A 19,423-nucleotide genomic window follows, 5' to 3' on the forward strand; every position below is an offset into this window, starting at 1 on the left:
TAAGCTAGGTCTAAATTTTTAAATATTTAAATGTTAAAATACAGATACACACTGTAATGCATTTTGGGGAAATGCAAAAAGTGAAGAAGGAAATATAGATCATATCTCCTACACCATTGTCAGAAAAAAAGGAGGAAAATCACACTATCACCAGGTGGGTTTGTCTGATTATCAGAGCCCAGGGGTCTGGCTCAGCTACACCACAACTCCAAAGTAATCTGTGATTTGGGTCAACATTTTCCACCTACCAGATGTGTCAAGAGCTGTGGACCCAGAGCTGGAAGACTACCTCTGGCCTCAGGAATGCACCATGTGTAACAGAGCCTGGACAAAGTAGAGGAGACTTGACATTCTTGCTCCACTTGGACTGGACAATGGGCTCCCACCTGATCCCTTTGACTAGCCCTTCACTCAGGAATCGGGTCTTTCTCTCCATTCCTACACAGTGTGAACTGGCTGTCACCTAATCATAGACAGACTTAACATTTCTATTCTGTCTTCCCCGGAGGGAACTAAAGGCCTTGGTTATAAGTCCCAAGAGAGTAGGGCTGTTTTTGCATGGCTTACGTGTATTGCCCAAAATATCTATCGCAACACTGAGCTTAGGAAGGGCTTTTGGATAATAGAAGTGGTAACATCTGAGCTTCTGTAAATGTACAGCATTAGCAGAACAGTCTGTGTCTTCCTGTTGCCCAGCCAGGACTGTCTCGAGGTCTCTGCCATCCAGTAGCCCCTACCTTATTCCCACCTGCTGTTCCCAGAAGACTGGATGAATAATATCTGTTCTTCCTTGAGGCTTTTCTCTTGCCAGCCCCATAACATACTTCATCCTAATGGAACCCAATCCCTCTATTAGGTAAATTAGGATTCCCATCACACAGATGAGGTAACTAAGTTAGGGAAAGGTTAAACAACTTGGATCAAGGTCTAGTATAGTTAGAGACCAGATGTACTATACTATATTACCTTCCTAGCATGGCTCCAAGCTATGGACTTGCTCTTGATGGTCTACTTATCCCCAACAGATAATAACCTAAGTCACTTCCCAGAGGCATGTTCATCCTTTTAACATTTATCATTCATTCATTCTTATTTATCAACTACCCAATTAGCAGGCTCTGAGCTAACACTGAAAAATGCAAACATGAATAAGACATGGTCCCTGCTGTTAATGAATGAGTCTCAAATAGTGGGAATTCAGTCATGGTAACTGCTGGTAAGGGAAGGTATTTCAGGTTGGGTCCCTCCTCCATATCCCTCAAAACGGACGACATAGCAATCAACTACTTCTAACCACCTATGTGAGCTAAGTAAGCCCTTGAGCCACTCTGGCCTGGAAATTAGTAGAGATGCTCTCTCAGTTCTAGGCCTGACTTTCTCCGGCTCTCTGCCTTCCCTGACCCATGTCCCAGGTAATGCATGGCATGAGAGAACCAGTCCAATAGTTCTAAAGCAGCCAGCTATGAGCAACTAGCAGATAGGCACCATGTCTTATTTGATTTTAACCATAGTTCCTATCCCAGAATATGGTACACAGTAGGTGCATATTGACTGATTCTTAAATGAAGGAAGAACAATTTTTTTGCTGCATCCTTTGCAGGGAGGCCTAAAAACATTTGTGTTTCAATCAGATAGCTCTCTGTGTGGGATTTTTATCTCATAAAGAAAAAATTCAGATTTCCGTTTCCAGAAAAGATGGAGTAACAGGGACTGGGTTTGCTTTCCCAGCTAAAATAATTTTTAAAAAATCCAAACAAAATATATTTTTGAAAATTCTTGGGGCACCTGGGTGGCTCAGTCGGTTGAGCGTCCGACTTCGGCTCAGGTCATGATCTCGCAGTCCGTGAGTTCGAGCCCCGCGTCGGGCTCTGTGCTGACAGCTCAGAGCCTGGAGCCTGTTTCGGATTCTGTGTCTCCCTTTCTCTCTGACCCTCCCCCGTTCATGCTCTGTCTCTCTCTGTCTCAAAAATAAATAAACATTAAAAAAAAATTAAAAAAAAAAAAGAAAATTCTTTCTAAGACACTAGACATCAGTCAGTGAAGGACAGTGATCCTTCAGCATGGCCAGGTTAGGGTGAGCTGAATGAGGCCCCTAAAGTGCAAAATTAAAGGAGGAATTTACTTTCAGGTACTAGCCCTGTAGTTGCACAACTCTGAAAGTGAGTGCCTGCTTTTTTGAAAAAAATTTTTAATGCTTATTTATTTTTGAGAGACAGAGAGACAGAGAGACAGAGTGCGAGCAGGGGAAGGGCAGAGAGAGGGAGGGAGACACAGAATCTGAAGCAGGCTCCAGACTCTGAGCTGTCAGTACAGAACCCGACGCGGGGCTCAAACCCACAGACTGTGAGATCATGACCTAAGACGAAGTCAGACGCTTAACCGACAGAGCCAGAGCCACCCAGGCACCCCAAAAGTGAGTGTCTTCTTAAGGAAGAGGCGCCTAAGGTACAATATTCAAAGAGAAATCCATTCTGAAAACTGTGCATTAGAGAGTAATTACTTTCTAAATTTTGCACCCTAGGGACCTTACTCACCTCACTCTAGCCCACAGCCTGTTCCTGACAGAAACAAACAAAACAAGCCCTATTATTGCATAAAGAGTTTTTAGGCCATGACACAGGAAGGGGGAAATCCAGGCAGGGACTGGCAGAGTCTCCAAGTTGAGGAAACCCAACTGTATGCTGCCTATAAGAAGTATAAACTTTATGACACAAATAGGTTAAAAGTAAAAGGTTAGCAAAATATATACCATGTTAACACTAGTCAAGAAAAAGCTGCATATTAATATTAGGCAAAGTTGATTCTACAAGGAAGAATATTAATGAGAATAAAGAAAGTAATTCATAGTGATAAAGAAGGAAATTCATCAATAAGATAGTAATAATCCTAAATACTTCTGTACCTAATAACAAGGCTTTAAAATGCATGAAGCAAAAACTGATACAACTGTAAGGAGAAATAGACAAATCCACAATCATATTCAAAGATTTTCATATCCCTCTATCAATAGTTAATAAAACAAGTAGACTGAAATCAGTAAAGATACAGAAAACACGAACAACACTGTCAACTATCTCGACCTAACTGACATTTATAGAATACTCAACAAAGGGTTAATATACTTTCTTTTCAAGTGCACATGGAATATGTGGTCCAAGATGGTCCATATCCTGGTCCATAAAATGAGTTTCAATAAATTTTAAAGGACTGAAGTCATAGAAAGTATGTACCCTAACCACAATGGAATTATACCAGAACCAATAACAGAAAGACCCCTGGAATACCCTTAAATATGTGAAAACTATATAACACACTTCTAAATAACTCATGGGTCAAAAAAGAAATGGAAAGGGAAATGAAAAAGTACTTTTAACTAAATGAAAATAAAAGCACAATATATCAAATTTGGTTGGATATTGCTAAAGTAGTACTCAGGGAAAAAATTATAACACTAGACACATATAATAGAAAAGAAGAAAGGTCTCAAATCAATGATATCAGCTTCTACCTTAAGAAACTAGAAAGAGAAGAGCAAATGAAACCCAAAGTAAGGAGAAAAACTAATAAGGGTCTGAGCAGAAATCAATTAACTAGAAAACAGAAAAACACTAGAAAAAATTTATAAAAATAAAGGCCGGTTCTTTAAGAAGATGAATAAAGAGAGAAGACACAAATGATAATATCAGAACTTTGAGAGGTGGCACATTACAAATTCTACAGACATTAAATGGCTAATAGAATGCTATGAACAGTTTTATGCCAATAAATTTGACAATTTAGAGGGGATGGACAAACTCCTTGAAAATCACTAAATAACAAAGTTCACTCAAGAGGAAATAGATAAAATGAGTAACACTATTGAAGAAATTGAACTAATAGTGAAAACCTTTCCTGCAAGAAAACTCAAGGCCCAGGTGGCTGTATTGATGAATGCTACAAATATTTAAAGAAAAATTAATACCAATTCTATGCAAACTTTTCAGAACTCTGAAGAATGTGAAATACTTCCTAACGTATTCTATGAGGCCGGGATTACCTTATGCCCAAACTAGACCAAGAAATTATAAGAAAATAAAAATACAGGCCAATATCCCCCAGGAACATAAATGCAAAAAAGTTTTTTTTTTTTTCTGAGAGAGTGCATGGGGGAGGGACAGAGAGAAAGGGGGACAGAGGATCCAAAGCAGGCTCCGCACTGACAGCAGCGAGCCTAATGTAGGTCTCGAACTCATGAACCAAACTGCAAGACCATGACTTGAGCTGAAGTCGGATGCTCAACCGACTGGGCCACCCAGGTGCCCCAGATGCAAAAATTCTTCAGGAAATTTTAGCAGATTCAATCCAATGCCATATATAAAAAGAATAAATACATCCTGACCAAGTGGAGTTCTAACTCAGGAATGAGAGAATGGCTTAACATTTGAAATGAACAATATATTCACCATGTTAACAAATTAAAAATGACAAACCATTATGATCATCTCAGTAGATGCAGAAAAAGCACTTGACAAAACCCAAAATCCACTCCTGATGAGAACTCTCAGAAAACCAGCAGTAGGGAGAAATTTGCCCAACCTGAAAAAGGGTATCCACAAAAGAACCAACAGGTAACATCATACTTAAATGGTAAAAAGCCAAATGTTTTCCCCTATGATCAAGAAACAAAAATGTCTATTTGTCTTGATGAGGTCCCAATAGTTCATTTTTGCTTTTATTTCCCTTGCCTTCAGAGACATGTCGAGCAAGAAATTGCTGCTTCTGCACTGCAAAGGAAACAGTCAACAAAACTAAAAGGCAACTGATGGAACAGGAGAAGATATTTGCAAATGACGTATCGGATAAAGGGTTAGTATCCAATCCAAGATCTATAAAGAACTTACCAAACTCAACACCTGAAAAACAAATAACCCAGTGAAGAAATGGGCAGAAGACATGAATAGACACTTTTCCAAAGAAGAAAGACATCCAGATGGCCAACAGACACATGAAAAGACGCTCAATAGCATTCATCATAAGGGAAATACAAATCAAAACCACATTGAGATACCACCTCACACCAGAGTGGCTAAAATTAACAACTCAGGAAACAGATGTTGACGAGGATGTGGAGAAATGGGAACCCTCTTGCACTGTTGGTGGGAATGCAAACTGGTGCAGCCACTCTGGAAAACAATGTGGAGGCTCCTCAAAAAATTAAAAATAGATCTACCCTATGACCCAGCAATAGCACTACTAGGAATTTATCCAGAGTTCAGGAGTGTTGATTCATAGGGGCACATGTACCCCAATGTTTATAGCAGGGCTATAAAGAATAGCCATATTATGGAAAGAGCCCAAATGTCCATCAACTGATGAATGGATAAAGAAGATGTGGCTTATATATACAATGAAATACTACTTGGCAATGAGAAAGAATGAAATCCTGCCATTTGCAACAACGATGAAATCTTGCCATTTGCAACAATGTGGATGGAACTGGAGGGTATTATGCTAAGTGAAATAAGTCAGTCAGAGAAAGATAGATATCATATTTTTCACTTATATGTGGAACTTGAGAAACTTAACAGAAGACCATGGGAGAAGGCAAGGGGAAAAACAGTTTCAAACAGAGAGGGAAGCAAACCATAAGAGACTCTTAAATTTTTTTTAATGTTTATTTATTTTTGAGAGAGAGAGAGAGTGAGCAGGGGAGGGGCAAAGAGAGAGGGAGACACAGAATTTGAAACAGGCTCTAGGCTCTCAGCTGTCAGTACAGAGCCTGATGCGGGGCTCAAACTCATAAACCATGAGATCATGACCTGAGCTGAAGTCAGACGCTTAACTGACTGAGCCACCCAGGTGCCCCCATAAGACACTCTTAAATACAGAGAACAAACTGAGGGTTGATGGTGGGGGTGAGGAGGAGGGGAATGGGTGATGGGCATTGAGAAGGGCACTTGTTGGGACGGCTGTTGTATGTGAGCGATGAATCATGGGAATCTATTCCCAAAACCAAGAGCACACTGTATACACTGTATGCTAACTAACTTGACAATAAATCACATATATAAAAAAGTGTTTAGTCAATTTAACATTGTGTTGGAGATTCTAGCCAGTTCAATGAAGCAAGAAAAGAAATAAAAAACATCCGGATCAGACATGAAAAGGTAAAATCATCTTTATTCCCAGGCAACATGATTATCTATGTAGAAAATCTGGTGAAATTCACAAAAAGCTACTAGAACAATAAGTGAGTTTGACAAGGTTAAAAGATATAAGTTTTCTCCAAAAAATCAATTGTATTTCTGTACAGCAGCAACAAAAACTTAAAATTGAAATAAAAATATCATTTACAATAGCATCAAAAATATGAAATAGGGAGATAGCTGGCAAAAATGTGTAAGACCTGTACACAGAAAGCTTCAAAATATTGATGAGAGAAATTAAAGAAGGCCAAAATAAATGGGTAGATATTCATGTTCATGGTTTGGAAGACTCAGTACTACTAGGATGTCATTTCTCCCTAAATTCATCAAAAGATTCATCTCAATCTCAATCAAACTCCCAGCAGGCTTTTTTTTTTTGTAGAAATTGACAAGCCAATCTAAAATTCATATTGAAATGCAAAGGACCTAGAATAGCCAAAACAACTTTGAAAAAGACAAACCACATTGGAAGACTAACACTATCTGATTTCAAAACATTATAAATTTATAGTAAAAAAGGCAGTATGCTATTGGCATGAAGATCAAAAATTAAAAATAAAAAAATAAAAAGATAAATGGAACAAAATAAAGAATAGAGAATCCAGAAATAGACCATATATATAACTGATTTTTTTACAAGAATGCAAAGGCAATGCAGTGAAGAAAGGATAATCTTTTCAGCAAATGGGACTGGAATAATTGGATAACCATTTGCAAAAAAAAGAATGTCAATGCATACCTTATACCACATACAAAAATTGACTCAAAATGGATCATAGACCTAACTGTAACGTCTAAAAATATAAAACTACAAGAAGAAAATGTCCTTGTGACTGTGGCTTAGTCAAAGATTCCTTAGGCACAATAGCAAAAGCATATTTTAAAAACTGATCCGTTGGACTCTATAAAAATTTAAAATTCCTGTTCTTTGAAAGACACCATTTAAGTACACATTGGGAAAAATATTTGCAAAGCCTGTATCTGATAGAGGGTTTTGATCCAGAATATATACAAAGTTCTCAGAACTCATGAATAAGAAAACAAACAACTCAATTTTTAAATGGGCAAAACATTTGAACAGCCACTTCATCAAATAAGATATATGGATATCACATAACTACATGAAAATGTTCAACATCATTAGTCATAAGGGAAATGCAATCTAAAGCCACACTGAAACACCACCAAACACCTATTAGAATGGCTAAAATAAAAAAAGATCGGCATACCAAGTATTGGCAAAGATGTGGACAATTGGATGGACCTCTCACACACTGCCGGTGGGAATGTAAAATGCTACAACCCCTTAGGAAAACATTTGGAGGTTTCTTTAAAAAGTCAAACAAACTTCTACCATACGGTCCTGACATCCCACTCCTAAATATTTACCCAAGGAAATAAAAGCATTCTTTCCACACAAAGACTTATACATGAACATTCATAGAAGCTTTATTTGTAGTAGCCCCAAACAGCACAAATATTCCTCAACAGGTACATGGGTGAGCAAACTGTCATATATGCATGCAATGGAATGCCACTCTGCATTAAAAGGAATCAACTATTGATTTAAGCAACGAAACAGATGAATCTTGAAATAATCATGTGAGCAAAAAAAAAAAAAAAAAAAAAAGCCAGACAAAAGAGCACATAGTATTTGATGTCATTTATATAAAATTAGAAAAATGAAGACTAATCTATAGTGACAGAAAAGAGATAAGGGAGGGTGAAGAAGGGTGAGAAGGAGAGATTACAAATGGGCAAGAGGAGAGTTTTTGGGGGTGTGGATATGTCCACAGTCTTAATTGTGATCATTTCATGGATATATATAAATTATATATATAGATAGATATATACAGATATGTATGTATGTATGTATATATGTATGAGTATATATGTGTATATATAGTTATATATGCATACACATATATACACATATAGTTACATACACATACATATGTATGTAGAAATATATATTAGAACTTACCAAATTGTACACTTTAAATATGTACAGTTTATTATATGTCAATAGCTAAATAGATCTATTAAAAGAGAGAGAGAGAGAGAGAGAGAAAGAGAATAGGCCCAGGCCAGAACCTTCTCCTATCTCCCAACTTGCAAATCTGACCCCACCTACTGTATTTATCCCCAGGAGCCTGATTCTTCCTTCTAAATTCAACTCTGGAAAGCAGGATACGGCATAAAATCAAGTAATTTCTCTGTGAAAATCCTCAGTCCCTTACCATAGAGAGCTCAGTGAACTCTGGCAGTAAGGGAATGGGGCAGACCGTTCCCCTACTGTGACGCCAGCCCCCTCTGGTTTGGCCTGTGATCTTCGAACAGCATCTGTGGGTTTTCCAAGGGAAATAGCAGACAAAACAACAGAAGTGTTTCTACTTTTCTTTCAGAAATAAAACAAAGCCCTGTGGCTGGCTGGGCTGTTTCACATTTGGGTGAAGCCCATGGTTGCTGTGGGCTCAGGGCCGAACACAACTTTCTGCCTCAAATATTTTTTAGATTAACACACAGCCATAAAAGGGAAAATTGTGGGGTATATTCCAGAGGGAAAGGGAAAATGCCACCACCATCACAAGGGGAGCCATGACACCACTTTTCATCTTCCTTTCTCTATCAGGACCTGCAGACCACTCTTCTCCCTCCAGAGTGCTTCCTGAAAAGCCTTTACACACAGATGGAAATTATCTAGCCCTCAAACATTTCCAGGAACACTTCCCAGAATTCCACAGTAATTCCAGTAGCTTAGTAACTGCTATAATCAGAAAGGTCATAGATCAAACCTAAATCCCTCCTAGGGGCTCTAAGCTGAATACCCCCTTACTCAGGGCTCAGTGGAGATAGAGAGCAGCTGGTCCCCCACTCCCCAACACATACCACACCCGCTGTGCACTTGAAAGCAGCCACTAAATCACCCTGATCTCGCTTGAATCTCTCCTGCAGGCCGGGAAGTTGGGAAATCAAAAGCACAAAGGCATCTTCAGGATCTGTTCGCATCTCTTTAATTACCCAGGCTTCCCCAGAGGCATTGTCCGTATGCAGCAGCCGCTCAAAGTCTCAGACATTCACTGTGAGTGGGCAGTGTCAAAAGGAGGCAGAGGTAGGCAGGTCTTGTCAAACTGCAGAGGGCACAGGAGGGGTGCTGAGCAAAGGCTTTCAAACACAACTGCAATATGAGTGGATGGGATGTCATGAGGGAATGACACTGGTGGGCCCCCCGGGGAAGGAGCAAGTTAAGGAGGAATCAAGGCCTCAGATGGGAAGTGTTTTCTAGGACTTGACAAAGGCAAGTTTTCCAGTTCCTTCTTCATCCTATAAAAACAGTCTATATAGGTCTGTTCCGACTCTCAGTGTTGGGTATGCCTTCAGGGCCCAGGTATAAGTCCACCTCCTCCGAGAAGTCTTTCTGGCTGCCCAGTCTGGACTGCTTTGGCTGCTGTCCCTCTGAATTCTTACTGACTCTATCATGCTTTCAGCATTAGAATATACAGCTTGGTCTAGTTGCCTAGAGTTTCAAGCGTACATGATATGACTTACTTCGTCCTTGAAGGCAGAAGTGCCATCCCAATAAATCTTAGTGAGTATGAAATTAATATTTGAATATTTAAATAAACAAATGCCCTGCCAATTCCAAGTCTGGTACTTAGCATATGGCAGGTGCCTAAGAAATATGTGTTGGCTTCTTAACTGACCATCGACAGTGAGGGCTGAGAGTGGTAAATATTTGTGATTAATGAAAAAATAGATATTTGGTTTTTGCCCCTGGTTCCTGGCACAGAGCTCCTAAAATCCTTGGAATTTCTTAAATGAAAGGGGTGTCTCTTGCTATTCATGATGAACCCCTTTTGAGCACACCTGAGTTTATGGGGAAGAGCTGATTCTTGGTGGGCTTCTAGAAAGCTTCAGAATGGGGGCCTGTTGCCAGAGGAAACAACCAGGAGATTTGACGGTTGACCTTCAGGAAGGAGAGAGGGACTGATGCTTAGGTTTAATCACCAATGGCCAATGACTGAATCAATCATGTCTTGATAATGACACCCCCATGAAAAGCCCTAACCTACGGGGTTTGGGAGCTTCCAAACCTTGGTGAGTGCATGGAGGAGGTGAGAGGGCATGCAAGCGCCATGCCACTCCCCTACACACACCTTTCCTTGCCCTTCACATCTCTTCCACTGACTGTTCCTGAGTTGTATCCTTTATAATAAACCAGTAAATATAAGTGAAGCACTTGCTTGAGTTCCGTGAGTCCTAGTGAATTATTGAATGTGAGGAGGGGTTGTGAGAAGCCCGGAATTTCCTGCGGGTCGGTCGGACATATGGGTGGCAACTGGGGACTTGAGACCGGGATCTGAAGGGGGGCAGTCTTACAGGAAGGAGCCCTCAACCACGGGTCTACGCTAACTCTGGGGAGTTAGCATTAGAATTGAATTGAATCATTTGTGTCGGAAATGGTGCTGAAAAAAAAAAAAAAAAGACACCGCAATATCCGGCAACCAGTTCTCCAGGGTGAGGAGGGGGGATTTGTAGCATCTGCCTGTTCCTATAACGTCAGTATTCCTATCACGGCCCATTTCAAGCTTCCAACAATCAGCCCTCACTGAGAAAGGAATCATGAGGCTAATGTTTCTGCCCAGGGTGTCCTGATCTCTGCATCCCCAGGACTGTCTGCACAGGCGATGGTAGCTGATGCCTCCTATCGCTGTCCCCACATTATGACTTAAGGGGCACAGCCCATCTCAAATGCACCTTGGTACTTGGGGAAGACGTTCTGTAACCAAACCTCAGGGTTTCACGGGTGGCTGCCTGTTATTCATGCCCGCTCTCCTCCCCTCCTCTCCACGGCCTTGGGGCAGACCCTCTGGTGTGTTCAGGACGGTGAGACAGGTACATGCCTCCTTGCAGTGAGGAACAAAGATGCTGAGCTGCTTTGCAGGGCCCCTTTCACCACTCACTGCTCAGGATTAAAGTATTTAGCACAGGAACCAGACCAGTCTGGAAATGAGACTTTGCGTATGGAAAACGCAATTGTTACCTACTTTTTTGACACACGGTGCAGGGGGCTTTGGACCAATCCCTCCCCTTCTCTGACAGGCCTCTTACTGTGGTGGATAAGAACACACATTCCAACGCTGGCCCGCCCAAGTTACTAGCTCTATGGCCACAGACAGGTGTCCTAAGCTCTCCGTGCCCCACTTTCTCATCTGTAAAATATTAGCTACGGTTATTCTTACTATTATGGAATTCAAGTGGGCTTCCTCCACCCAAGATAAAATTGTAACAGGGCAAACTAAGAAGCAAAAAAGCAACGAAACAAAGAAAATATTACATGAATAGATACAATCAAGAAACTCCTAAATCTACCCCTGGCTGCCACAGCTGGGTGGGACTTTGTGGTGTGATGTCACCCACCCTGGGCCACCAAGAAGGCCACATGCCTCCTCAGCCTAAATAAAGGGGCAGGTGTACGGGAGAGCGTTTGGGAGAGCAATCTTACCACTCTGCTGCCTGCTGTCGCTTATGCAACTGCTACATCCTGCCTCCTCTTCCCTCAAATTAGGTCCAATTTCCTTGTTCTCGCCTCAAGGGAGACAGGGAACAGCTGTCTCCTACCTCCATAAAATAACTCTTCCAGGTCTGGACAACTATTATTAAACATCCCCCTTCACACTTCTCTTGCTCTATTATAAGATACATTAAAGGTCCTGATAATGGTTTGAGGTCTCCGTGAGATGGTTGCTGTTCACCCCAATTCCTCTAATAATTAGTGGTTGTAAACCACTTTGAAGATAAAAGGCATTTTATAAGAGCTAAGTCCTATTATGATTAGCTTTCCAATATTTTCTTGCTGATGCTGATGAGCACATCAAAGCCAAACATTGCCACAGCGTGATATCTGGTGGTTAATTAGATGTAGTTCAAGGCGGCTGGTATATATTAAAGAAACTGCTGCAAAATTTAACAACATTAAAAAAGTGCCTGCTTTTCCCAACACAAACAAGCTCTTTTCAAAGGCTGTCAGCATCGATGCCTGCAAGACAAGTGCCCAGTGAGGACCAGGAGTTCATATATCCTCTGGGCCTGGAAAAGAAAGATACGGTAATGACATCTGGCTTTGTATAATGGCTTATTGATGTCAACATGATTCTAGGTATCCTGTCTCATTTCATTTTGTTTTGACAATCGTTCTGTGATATGAGCAAAAGCAAAATAAGACTGTCCCGCTTTGTAGGTGAGGAAGCTGCAAAGTGGGCTTCAGAGGCAGACATCAGTATGTACAGCTGGACACAGTTAAGACAGGAATTATCAAGGTGACACTACTGATGCCCCACCCACATCCCCTCGGATATTTGTGCACCCTCCCCCGCCCCCCACCAGCATCTACATGCCTTTGCTTCTAACTCCCTGCACCTGTGCCTCTTCGAAGGCCGGCCCTTGGGCTGCCGCAGTGGCTTTGTCCTTATAGACAGAGACAGAAGTGCCTGGGGCTTCCCAGTCACCGCTAAACAGCTGATAGCCAATGACTGGCTGGGGTGGAAGTGTGAAAGCCCAAGCGAGGACAAACTCTGAGTTGTACTTTACAGTTTGGAACACTTTTGTAGGACAAGGCTGAGGCTGGAGCTCCACCTGACACTCTGGCTATTTCCCCTACACCTGTCCTCCTTCCCTCTCCTTTACTGGGTTCTCCCAAGAGCATTTCCTTAATTCCATCCACTTGCACATGGATCCTCTCCCCTCAAGATCTCCTTCTGGGGAACCCATACTAAGACAACTCTCTCGACTCAGCATTAATGAGAACATTTTGCATGTTTCCTGTTAAATACATTCTCCCAGATCCCCTAATTCCAAACCTTCCTTTCCAGGTCTCTCCCCCAAAATATCTTCTTTTTTTTCTGTGTCCTTCCCTATGCCATCAAGTCTCTTTACTCTCAGAGCCCCTATTTTTCCTTGAATCATTATGTTCTAATTACTTCTAGAAAGGCTAATCTTGGGGTGCCTGCGTGGCTCAGTCAGTTAAGCATCCAACTCGTGGTTTTGGCTCAGGTCATAGTCTCATGGTTCATGGGTTTAAGCCCCGCATTGGGCTGACAGTGTGAAGCCTGCTGGGGATTCTCTCTTTCTCTCTCTCTCTCTCAATCTCTCTCTCTCTCTCTCTCTTTCTCTCTGCCCCTCCCCTGCTTCTGCTCTCACACTCTCTTTCTCTCTCTCTCTCTCAAAATAAATAAATAAACTAAAAAAAAAAAAAAGCTAAACTTTGAGCTCTCTTGGGCACATGGAAAGCACTGAACCAGGCAGATGGTGTGAGAGATACAAAGATGTACTTAAGACCATCCCTTTCTTCAATGAATTTACAATCTTGCAGGGGGACAAGATACAAATAAAGGAGGTAGAAGATAAGAGCTGCATGGGTGCACACAAGGAAAACTGCAGGAGCAAGCCACTGTCAGAATGGTCCCCCCAAAACCAGGCCACTGTCCACACCACTCCACGCCACTCAATTCTGGCTCTTCTATTTAATCGTAAATATTTAAGAAAATGGAGGTCAGCTCTGGCAGAAATAACCCAAATAAATGGATAGCCAAAAAAAAAAAAGAACACCTTGCATTTAATTCTGGTTGCATTATTTTTTTAAATAGTACTTCTTCAGGAAACAGCTCCAGAGGGGTAAGTAGTTTGTCTTAGGAAAGCAGGTAATTAATGACACAGTGTGAATTCAATCCTAAACCAGACTCTTTGAAACCTCAGTTTCTCTATCGGTAAAATGGGACCAATGGTTTGCACTTTACAGAATTGTTGTAAGAATTTTAAAAATAACATACACAATATATCAAAAATATCTGGTATGGTAAGCACTATGCAGTAGGTGGTAAGTATTATTATTCCCAGAGGTAATGTTATTGAGCCAAAGGGCATTTTGTACGCATATTTTAGTGGCTTTTAATAGATACTACCCAAACAGACCAGTTAGCCAAGCCATGGCAGCATTGCCCGGGAACCTGACCATGCCTCCTTACTGCTTTCAGGATAACTCTTAAATACGCAGGACTGCCACCACCTCTTTACAGTTATCTTCTCCACATTATCTTCCCTCCAAATGATTTTCTATTCTCACATCTCTTTAATGCCTCAGCATCTCAAACATACCACTTACTTGCCTGGAATGCCCTTCTCCTTGTCTATGCTAAGTCCTACGAACACTTAAGAATTCCATTTAAGGGGCACTTTATTTGAGAAATCATCTTGACCTCAGCACAGTCTGACTTCTTCCTCTGGGCTTTCACAGTCTCCAGGACTTAACGTCTGCTGCAGGAATTATTCCTGGTAGAGATTGACTTGTCTGTGCTCCCCCATCCTTCTCTTATACTCTCTCTCTCTCTCTCTCTCCCTCCCCCCCACATATACACACACATACATACCACCTGCACATGCCTTGAGAGAATGGATCATATCCTATTTCCTGCACTTAGCAAAATGTCTGGCTCACTATCAAAGCCAAGTGAATGAACATATATAAATAACAACAACAAAAAAATTCCAAGCCCATGTTCTCTTTTCTGATTTAATCTGAAGCAGAAAAGAAAACCAAGAACCACTGTTTAATGCACCTTCTACAACAGCCACTCAAAGAGCTAAAGTCACACATTTTCTCCCAGGTCACAGTCCTGCAGGAATCACGATGAGTTTGGACCGCATAGTCCTATCATGAACTTTAGTGGCTGGTAGAAAATGAAAGGGGAGTAAGGACAACAATGAATCCACACTGCAGAGATAAGCCTAATTGGCAACTTAGCTAACAGTTCCTAACCTTCCCTCATCAAACATCTAGTCTGACTTCCTTCTCTATGGAGAAGTCTTGTTCTGTCTCAAGCTCCTCCATCAAGAGGCTGGCAGGAACCACAGTGTCCTAAAAGGTTTGTTTTTTTTTAAATTTTTTTTTAACGTTTATTTATTTTTGAGACAGAGAGACACAGAGCATGAACGGGGGAGGGGCAGAGAGAGAGGGAGACACAGAATCGGAAGCAGGCTCCAGGCTCTGAGCCATCAGCCCAGAGCCCGATGCGGGGCTCGAACTCACGAACCGCAAGATGGTGACCTGAGCTGAAGTCGGACACCCAACCAACTGAGCCACCCAGGCGCCCCTTGTGTCCTAAAAGGTTTTGACCAGGCATCAAAAAATCTGGTTCAGGGGGTGCCTGGGTGGCTCAGTCGGTTGAGCGTCCGACTTCAGCTCAGGTCACGATCTCACGGTCCGTGAGTTCGAGCCCCACATCGGGCTCTGGGCTGATGGCTCAGAGCCTGGAGCCTGCTTCCGATTCTGTGTCTCCCTCTCTCTCTGCCCCTCCCCCGTTCATGCTCTGTCTCTCTCTGTTTCAAAAATAAATAAACGTTAAAAAAAAAAAATCTGGTTCAGGTGCTGGCTTCACCACCTGTGACCTTGGGAAAATTGGTTCATTTCTCTGAAAAGGTAGGAATAACTGTTTCTCACCTGTCCCATCAGAGGAGTGTCAGATGAAACACTGGATGTGAAAGTGAATAGCAATGCTACATACAAACACAAATATATCCTTATCATTGCTATGGGAGAGGTCAGAGAGCAGAGAGAGGAAAGCAAAAGACTGTGGTCATGCTCTGCCAGGGAATTGGCTCTGTAAGTGACAAGTGACTGTGGAACAACAAATCATAGCAGCCAGCAAAGGTTCTAGGCTTTCTCGTTCCCATGTAAAAGAGCTATGTTAAAATGGCATGTAATGTCACCATGTAAAAGTGACAAACTTTCTCCTGCCGACGCATTGTTGAAACAATGTTTACATTTGTAGTGGAACTACCACTAATGTAACTACCCTAATATAGTAGAACTGACCTCTGTCATCTAGTTTTTAAGAAACTGTGTACCCTATTCCTGATGAATATAGACACAAGCCAAATTTAACAGCACCATTAAAAGGATCATACACCATGATCAATTGGGATTCATCCTTAGGTTGCATGGATGGGTCAACATATGCAAATCAATGAATATGACACATCACATTAATAAAATGAATTATAAAATTATATGATCATCTCAATAGGTGTAGAAAAAGCATTTGACAAAATTCAACATCCATTCATGATAAAAACTCTAAAAAAAACTGGGCATAAAAAATGTACCTCAACTTAATAAAGACCATATATGAAAAATCCACAGCTAAAATCATACTGGTGAAGGGTTAAAAGCTTTTCCTCTAAAATCAGGAACAAGACAAGGATGCCCATTCTCACCATTCCTATTCAACACAGCACTAGAAGTTCTAGCCACAGCAATCAGGCAAGAAAAATAATTGGAAAGGAAGAAGTAAAATGATCTGTGTGTTGATAACATGGTTTTATATATAGAAAATTCTAAGGGGTTCACCAAAAAACTATTAGATCTGACCAATAAATTTAGTAAAGTTGCACAATATAAAATCAACATACAAAAATCAGTAGCATTTCTATACAATAACAACAAATTATCTTAAAAAGAAATAAAGAAAACAATCCCATTTACAATAGCATCAAAAAACAATAAAATACTTAGGAATAAATTTAACCAAAGGGGTGAAACATCTGTACACTAAAAACTATAAGACATTAATGAAAGAAACTAAAGAAGATACAAATAAACGGAAAGATATTCCATGTTCATGGATTAGAAGAATTAATATTGTTAAAATGTCCATACTACCCAAAGCAACTTACAGATTCAATGCAATCGCTCTTAAGACTTCAAAGGCATTTTTTTTTAGCAGAAATAGAAAAAAATAATCCTAAAATTAGTTTGGAACCACAAAAGACTCCAAATAGCCAAAGCATATCTGCAAAAGAGGAACAAAACAAGGTATCATGCTTCCTGCTTTCATACCATACTACAAAGCTATAGTAATCAAAACAGTATGGTACTGTCATAAAAACAGAGGTAGAGACTAAACCCCCAACTAAACCCATACATATACAATTTGATAAGGGATTCAGGAATACTCAATGGAGAAAAGATAGTCTTTAATAAATGATGCTTTAAAAAACTGAATACTCATATGCAAAAAAAATGAAACTAGACCATATCTTATATCACTAACAAAAATTAACTCAAAATGGGGGCACCTAGGTGGATCAGTCGGTTAAGTGTCTGACTTCAGCTCAGGCCGTGATCTTGTGGTTCATGAGTTTGGGCCCCATGTCAGGCTCTGTGCTGACAGCTCAGAGCCTGGAGCCTGCTTCAGATTCTGTGTGTCTCTCTCTTTTTCCTCGCTCCTCTTCTCCCCTTCTCCTTCCCCACTCACATTTTGTCTGTTTCTTTCAAAAATAAATAAAGATTAAAAAATAATAAAAAATTTTAAAAAATAACTCAAAATGGTTAAAGAATTAAATGTAAGACCTGACACCATAAAACTCATAGAAAGAAATCATAGGGAAAAAGTTCTTTGATACTGGTCTTGACAATGATTTTTTAGAAATGACATCAAAAACATAAGCAATAAAAGCAAAAATAAACAAATGGAACTAGATCAAACTAAAAAGCTTTTGCACAGGAAAAGAAACCAACAACAAAATAAAAAGGCAACCTACAAAATGGAAGAAAATATTTGCAGACCACATATCTGATAAAGTGGTAATATTCAAAATATATAAGGGAATCATACAACTCAATAGCAAAATAGAAACAAAAACAAAAACAAAAAAAGCAAATAATCCAATTAAAAATGACCCAAGGATCTAAAAAAACATTTTTCCAAAGAAGACACTCATTTAAACAGACAGCAAATACATGAAAATGTGCTCAATATCACTAATCATCAGGGAAATGCAAATCAAAACCACAATGAGATATCACCTCACACCTGTCAGAATTGCTATTCTCAAAAAGATACTGGCTAACAAGCATTGGTGAGGGATGTAGAGAAAAAGGAACCCCGTGCACTGTTGGCGGGAATGTAAATTGGTGCAGCCACTGTGGGACACAGTATGGAGGTTTCTCAAAAAATTAAAAGGAGAGGGGCACCTAGGTGTCTCAGTTGGTTGAGCATCTGACTTCAACTCAGGTCATGATATCACAGTTCTTATGAGTTTGAGTCCTGCATCAGGCTCTGTGCTGATAGCTCGGAGCCTGGAGCCTACTTTGGATTCTGTGTCTCCCTCTCTCTCTACCCCTTCCCTAGTCTCTTTCTCTCTCTCTCTCTCTCTCTCTCTCTCTCTCTCTCTCTCAAAAATAAATAAACATTAAAAAAATTAAAAGTAGAACCACCATACAATCCAAGAATTCAATTTCTAGATATATATCCAAAGGAAATAAAATCATTATCTCAAAGAGATACCTACATCCCCATGTTCATTGTAGCATTGTTTACAAAGCCAAAGCATGGAAAGAACCTCAAGTATCTATCAATGGATGAATTAATGAAGAAAATGTGTTACATTATATATATATATGTATATATACATAAAATATTATATTATTCAGCCATGAAATGTAATATTACTCAGCCATAAAAAAGAAGAAATTCTGTCATTTGTGAACAACACAAATCTTGAGGACATTATGCTGAGTGAAATACATCAGACAGAAAAAGACAAATACTATACGATTTCATCTATAGGTGGAATCTAAAAAACCAGAATTCATAGACACAGAGAACAGACTGGTGATTTCAAGAAGTGGGGAACAGGACATGGAGGAAATGGGTGAAGGTGGTCATAAATCACAAACTTCTAGTTATAAGATAAATAAGTCTTAAGGATGTAACATACAGAGTGGTGACTATAGTGAGGAAGCAGATATGAAAGTTCTTATTACAAGAGAAAAATTATAACTATGTGCTGTGACAGATGTTAACAAAATGGTGCTAACCATTTGTCAATTATATATATGAAATCATTCTGTTATACACCTTAAACTTACACAATGTTATATGTTAATTAACCAATGTTATATGTAAATTATGTTAATTATATGTTAATATGTTAATGTCATATGTTAATTAACCTATGTATCTCAATAAAGCTGGAAAAAAAGAAGAAAGAAACTGTCCTCAAGAAGGCTTGGGAGAGGGGCACCTGGGTGGCTCAGTCAGTTATGTCTGACTCTTGGTTTCAGCTCAGGTCATGATCTCACAGTTGGTGGAATCGAGTCCCACATAGGGTTCTGCGCTGACAGTGTGAAGCTTGCTTGGGATTCTCTGTCTCCCTTTCTCTCTACCCCTCTCCAGCTC

The 19,423-nt window shown here is 40.2% G+C and overlaps 1 protein-coding gene across 7 annotated transcripts in view; it reads right to left on the minus strand.

Annotated features, from left to right (window-relative positions):
• The window catches only part of CRACR2A (calcium release activated channel regulator 2A), a 134,814-nt gene that overhangs the window by 76,635 nt on the left and 38,756 nt on the right, over positions 1 to 19,423 (minus strand). Inside the window, exon 1 of one of the 7 annotated variants that reach the window (XM_047067395.1) lies at positions 8,426 to 8,623. The exons of 5 other annotated variants lie outside the window; for them this stretch is intronic. The gene's annotated coding sequence lies outside the window, so the exon portion shown is untranslated. Of the gene's footprint in view, positions 1 to 4,880; positions 4,922 to 8,425; positions 8,624 to 19,423 lie in introns of those variants that run through there. One more of the 7 variants, XM_047067397.1, reaches the window with a different exon arrangement.

The sequence above is a fragment of the Lynx rufus genome, unplaced genomic scaffold (genome assembly GCF_022079265.1).
Source record: "Lynx rufus isolate CCGP_SWC_20201006 ecotype Redwood Valley unplaced genomic scaffold, mLynRuf1.p SCAF_7, whole genome shotgun sequence".
NCBI lineage: Eukaryota > Metazoa > Chordata > Mammalia > Carnivora > Felidae > Lynx > Lynx rufus.